We start from the raw sequence: 6,455 nt of genomic DNA, 5'->3' as shown, positions 1-6,455 counted from the left end.
ATTGCATGGAGGACACAAACAGTTTAGGACGGTGCCGTGCGTGGTCAGGTCTCGCTGCTGTGACAATGTTCCATTCAAGCCAAGGTCAGCATACTTTATGTTCTATAGTCTACATTTGATTTCAGTTTGATAGTTTAAAATAAACGGATTGTCATATCCAAACATATTTCCACAGTACTGGACATTGAATCATGTCAAACTAGTCAACACAGTCGCCCTCAGTATCAGCTTAAAGGTCAAGTCTGCACAACTATCGTAACTCAACATGTACCACTATCATTAGTCAACTTAACTACTACTATAACTCAACCTGTACTACTGTCATAAGTCAACTTAACTACTACCATAACTCAACCTAAACTACTATCATTAGTCAACTACTACCATAACTCAACCTGTACCACTATCATTAGTAAACTTAACTACCATAACTCAACCTGCACTAATATAAGTCAACTTGACTACTATCATAACTCAACCGGTATTACTATCATTAGTCAACTTAACTACTACTATAACTCAACCTGTACTACTATCATAAGTGAACTTAGCTACCATAACTCAACCTGTACTAATATCATAAGTCAACTTGACTACTATCATAAGTTAACTTAACTGCTACCATAATTCCACCTGTACTACTATCATAAGTCAACTACTACCATAACTCAACCTGTACTATCATTAATAAACTTAACTACTACCATAACTCAACTTGTACTACTATTATAAGTCAACTTAACTACTACCTTAACTCAACCTGTACTACTATCATAAGTCAACTACTACCATAACTCAACCTGTACTATCATTAATAAACTTAATTACTACCATAACTCAACTTGTACTACTATCATAAGTCAACTTAACTACTACCTTAACTCAACCGGTACTACTATCATTAGTCAACTTAACTACTACTATAACTCAACCTGTACTACTATCATAAGTGAACTTAACTACCATAACTCAACCTGTACTAATATAAGTCAACTTGACTACTATCATAACTCAACCGGTACTACTATCATTAGTCAACTTAACTACTACTATAACTCAACCTGTACTACTATCATAAGTGAACTTAGCTACCATAACTCAACCTGTACTAATATCATAAGTCAAATTGACTACTATCATAAGTTAACTTAACTGCTACCATAACTCCACCTGTACTACTTTCATAAGTCAACCTAACTACTACTTTAACTCCACCTGTACTACTATCATAAGTCAACTACTACCATAACTCAACCTGTACTACTATCATAAGTCAACTACTACCATAACTCAACCTGTACTACTATGATTAGTCAACTTAACTACTACCATAACTCAACCTGTACTACTATCATAAGTCAACTTGACTACTACCATAACTCAACCTGTACTACTATCATAAGTCAACTTGACTACTACCATAACTCAACCTGTACTACTATCATAAGTCAACTTGACTACTACCATAACTCAACCTGTACTACTATCATAAGTCAGCTTGACTCATACTTGCCAACCTTGAGACCTCCGATTTCGGGAGGTGGAGGGGGGCGTGGTTTGGGTGGGGGGCGTGGTTAAGAAGGGATGAGTATAATTCACCAACTCGAGTATTTCATACATATTTCTCTTATATATATATATATATATATATATATATATGAAATACTTGACTTTCAATGAATTCTAGCTATATGTATTTATTTTTATCATATATGTAAATAAAAGAAATAGTTGAATTTCAGACGGCAACTATCAAATACACAGTAATAAAAACACAGTTGTTCTACTAACTGTACTGTGCCTGCTGGTTATTAAAAAAACAAAAACAACACTTGCCTTTCACTATTTGAGTAACCTTTGTTCTGCCATTTGCATACTGGCGAGAGTCACTTGCCGTCAGGTCCACAACACCACGTAAATCGTTGGCCAATCCAAAAGCAACCCCATAACGCTATAGCCAACATTCACCAGGAGATGGCAACAGACAACATAGAATCACTCTATTACAGACGGCGTCGCCATGGCTATAACTTCCTCATTCTTCTGCTTCGTCTCCTTGTGTGTGCAGTTTTTTATTACAAATCCGTAGATGTTGTAACGTGATTGGGCAGGCAAGTCGTTTATAGAACAGGAAAGCGGACGTGAAAACAGGCTGTCCCCACTCATGTCCGCATGGAGCTGGAGGGGGCGTGAATTTCAGGAGATTTTCGGGGGAAAATTTATTCCGGGAGGTTTTTTTGGGAGAGGCGCTGAATTTCGGGAGTCTCCTGGAAATTCCGGAAGGGTTGGCAAGTATGACTTGACTACTACCATAACTCGCACCGATCCGCCTGTCGATCTCACGATCCCCTCTTCCTTCAATCGTGAACAAGACTCCTAGGTAATTGAACTCCTCCACTTGGGGCAGGGTCTCCTTCCTAACCTGGAGATGGCACTCCACCCTTTTCCGGGCGAGAACCATGGACTCGGACTTGGAAGTGCTGATTCTCATCCCAGTCGCTTCACACTTGGCTGCGAACTGATCCAGTGAGAGCTGAAGATCTTGGCCAGATGAAGCCATCAGGACCACATCATCTGCAAAAAGCAGAGACCTAATTCTGCAGCCACCAAACCAGATACCCCCAACGCCTTGACTGCGCCTAGAAATTCTGTCCATAAAAGTTATGAACAGAATTGGTGACAAAGGACAGCCTTGGCGGAGTCCAACCCTCACAGGAAACGAGTCCGACTTACCGATAGCGATGCGGATCAAGCTCTGACACTGATCATACAGGTGGCGGAACGCCACAATTAAGTTAAAGTACCAATGATTGTCACACACACAGTAGGTGTGGTGAAATGTGCCCTCTGCATTTGACCCATCCCCCTGATCACCTCCTGGGAAATGAGGGGAGCAGTGGGCAGCAGCGGTGCAGCGCCCGGGAATCATTTATGGTGATTTAACCCCCAATTCCAACCCTTGATGCTGAGTGCCAAGCAGGGAGGTATAATGGGTCCCATTTTTTTTATAGTCTTTGGTATGACTCGACCGGGGTTTTAAGTCACAACCTACCGATCTCAGGGCAGACACTCTAACCACTAGGCCACTGAGTAGTCTGTTACCCCATACTCTCTGAGCACTCCCCATATGACTTCCCGGGGGACACAGTCGAATGCCTTCTCCAAGTCCACAAAGAACATGTAGACTGGTTGGGCAAACTCCCATGCACCCTCAAGGACCCTGCCAAGAGTATAGAGCTGGTCCACAGTTCCACGACCAGGACGAAAAGCACACTGTTCCCCCTGAGTCTGAGGTTTGACTATCCAGCGTAGTCTTCTCTCTAGTACACCTGAATAGACCTTACCGGTAAGGCTGAGGAGTGTGATCCCACGATAGTTGGAACACACACTCCGGTTCCCCTTCTTTAAGAGAGGAATCACCACCCTGGTCTGCCAATCCAGAGGTACCGCTCCCGATCTCCACACGATGTTGCAGAGTCTTGTCAACCAAGACAGCCCCACAGCATCCAGAGCCTTGAGGAACCCCGGGCGAATCTCATCCACCCCTGGGGCCTTGCCACCGAGGAGCTTTTTAACTACCTCGGCAACCTCATCCCCAGAAATAGGAGAGTCCACCACAGATTCCCCAGACACTGCTTCCTTGTAGGAAGACGTGTTGGTAGGATTGAGGAGGAGTGGAAAAGAGTCCAGCCCCTCTCGAGAGAACTGGTTCCAGAGCCCTTGCTGTGCGTCGAAGTGAGTCCGACTATATCTAGCCAGAACTTCTCCACCTTGCGCACTAACTCATGCGCCTTCCCCCCCAGCGAGGTGACGTTCCACGTCCCAAGAGCTAGCTTATGTAGCCGAGGATCGGACCACCAAGTGCCCTGCCTCCGGCTGCCGCCCAGCTCACATTGAACTCGACCTCTATGACCCCTGCTATGGGTGGTGAGCCCATTGGAGGGGGGGACCCACGTTGCCTCTTCGAGCTGTGCCCGGCCGGGCCTCATGGGAACAGGCCCAGCCACCAGGCGCTCGCCATCGTGCCCCACCTCCAGGCCTGGCTCCAGAGGGGGACCCCGGTGACCCGCGTCTGGGCGAAGAAAATCTGGCTCCTTGGTTTGCTTTCTTCATAGGAGGTCTTCGAACTGCTCTTTGTCTGCCAGGGGGCATAAATCCCCCGGACAACATAGCTCTTAGGATCATTGGGACATGCAAACTCCTCTACTATGATAATGTGGCAGCTCAGAGCTTTGGGAAAGATGAAACATTTCAAACATCTGATGTCACACAATTCAAAATCCTGCAGGCAAAGCCTCAAGATGAGTTAAAGGGGAACATTATCCGCAGACCTATGTAAGCGTCAATATATACCTTGATGGTGCAGAAAAAAGACCATATATTTTTTTAACCGATTTCCGAACTCTAAATGGGTGAATTTTGGCGAATTAAACGCCTTTCTGTTTATCGCTCTTTTGCCGATGACGTCAGAACGTGACATCACCGAGGTAACACAGCCGCCATTTTCATTTTCAATACATTACAAACACCGGGTCTCAGCTCTGTTATTTTCCGTTTTTTCGACCATTTTTTGGAACCTTGGAGACATCATGCCTCGTCGGTGTGTTGTCGGAGGGTGTAACAACACTAACAGGGAGGGATTCAAGTTGCACCACTGGCAAGAAATCTGCCGCCAGACCCCCATTGAATGTACCAAAGTGTCTTCACATTTGACCGGCGATGCTAAAGCAGACATGGCACAGAGATGTATGGATAACCTGCAGATGCATTTGCAACTATATTACATTTCCTTCCACCCACATTTAATGCGAAACAAACACTTACCAATCGACGGATTTAAGTATCTCCAGTGTCACAAGATGCGAAAGTCCTGATCGTTTGGTCCGCACATTTTACCGGCGATGCTAACGCGGCTATTCGGCCATGCTATGGCTATGAATAGCATCAATAGCTATTCGCTCAATAGCTTCAGTTTCTTCTTCAATACTTTCATACTCCAACCATCCGTTTTTATACATGCATAATATGTTAAATCGCTTAAACCGCTGAAATCCGAGTCTGAATCCGAGCTAATGTCGCTATATTTTGTTGTGGTATTCCCATTGTTTGTTTACATTGGCAGCACTGTGTGACGTCACAGGGAAATGGATAGTGTCTTCGCAGAGAGCGAAAAAAGGCACTTTAAAGCTTTTTTTAGGGATATTCCGGGGCGGTAAAATTTTGAAAAAAAATTCAAAAAATACAACAAGCCACTGGGAACTGATTTTTATTGTTTTTAACCCTTTTGAAATTGTGATAATGTTCCCCTTTAAAGTGGATGAGTTACTGACTCACAAAGGATGGACAGAAGGCCCTGAGTTTCTGAAGAAACAGATATCTTGGAGTATGGGATTGCAGTGGAGGACACTGAGGTAGAATTGGATTTTAGCACCAATGCAGTGATTGATACTCCAAGTGCTACTCACCAACTGATCATTTCTCCGATTGGAAACGGTTGAAGAGGTCAGGCCCTGCGATGAGGTGGCGACTTGTCCAGGGTGTACCCTGCCTTCCGCCCGATTGTAGCTGAGATAGGCGCCGGCGCCCCCCGCAACCCCGAAAGGGAATAAGCGGTAGGAAATGGATGGATGGATGGATGGATGAAGAGGTCAGTTGCCTGGATCTTGAAAATAAGGACTCAACTGGAGATGAGACAAAGAAGGAAACTAGTGGATCAGAAAATGCACTGAAACACCAAACTCAAAGATGATTATTATTTGTTTATATTTATGACTCCATTTTTATTATTTTGAATTGTTCATGAAATCCTGCTCTTCTCAATTAGGGGCCGCAGTGTTGGAGCCAAATTTCCTCATTTGTTCATATTGTTTTTATTTTGTTTTCTCTAACTGATTGCTGAATTTCCCTTTCGGCAGATTGCTTCGCCCACTTCCTGTTGAGAACCAGGAAGTGTTGACAGGGAGGGGACTGTTGCTATGGTGCGGTTGCCATGGTAGCCTCCTTTAATTGGGTTCAGCTGGGAACGCTCGGGGGGGCGATTGCATGGAGGACACAAACAGTTTTGGAGCGTGTGGTGTGGTGTGTTTGGTCAGGTCTCGCTGCTGTGACAATGTTCCATTCAAGCCAAGGTCACCATACTTTATGTTCTAGAACCTACATTTCATTTCATTTTGATAGTTTGGAATGAAGGGATTGTCATATCCAAACACATTTCTACCGTACTGGACATTCAATCATTTGCACGCGTCAAACTGGTCAACACAGTCGCCCTCAGTATCGGCCCAAAGGTAAGGGCTGTACAATGAGAATAAAATGCCTCATAGCCGATTATACAAATGTGATCAATTCATCTTGATACTGTCCTGCCACAGTGAATAGGTTTCCCTTTTAAAGGGCAAATTCCTCCCAGGGTGTTTTATCCTAATGACTGTCGGGATAAAGCGAGGGGACTATGA

The 6,455-nt window shown here is 44.2% G+C and overlaps 2 protein-coding genes across 7 annotated transcripts in view; one reads left to right on the top strand and one right to left on the bottom strand.

Annotated features, from left to right (window-relative positions):
• LOC133545526 (gastrula zinc finger protein XlCGF57.1-like) overlaps window positions 1-6,455 on the bottom strand; it is a 403,569-nt gene that overhangs the window by 67,742 nt on the left and 329,372 nt on the right. The window lies entirely within an intron of this gene.
• LOC133545530 (zinc finger protein 135-like) overlaps window positions 1-6,455 on the top strand; it is a 129,988-nt gene that overhangs the window by 43,417 nt on the left and 80,116 nt on the right. The gene's annotated exons all lie outside the window — the stretch shown is intronic.

This window comes from Nerophis ophidion, linkage group LG28, assembly GCF_033978795.1.
Source record: "Nerophis ophidion isolate RoL-2023_Sa linkage group LG28, RoL_Noph_v1.0, whole genome shotgun sequence".
NCBI classification, from domain to species: domain Eukaryota; kingdom Metazoa; phylum Chordata; class Actinopteri; order Syngnathiformes; family Syngnathidae; genus Nerophis; species Nerophis ophidion.
Note: the sequence above shows the minus strand (reverse complement) of the source record. Positions and strands in the feature narration are given on the sequence as shown.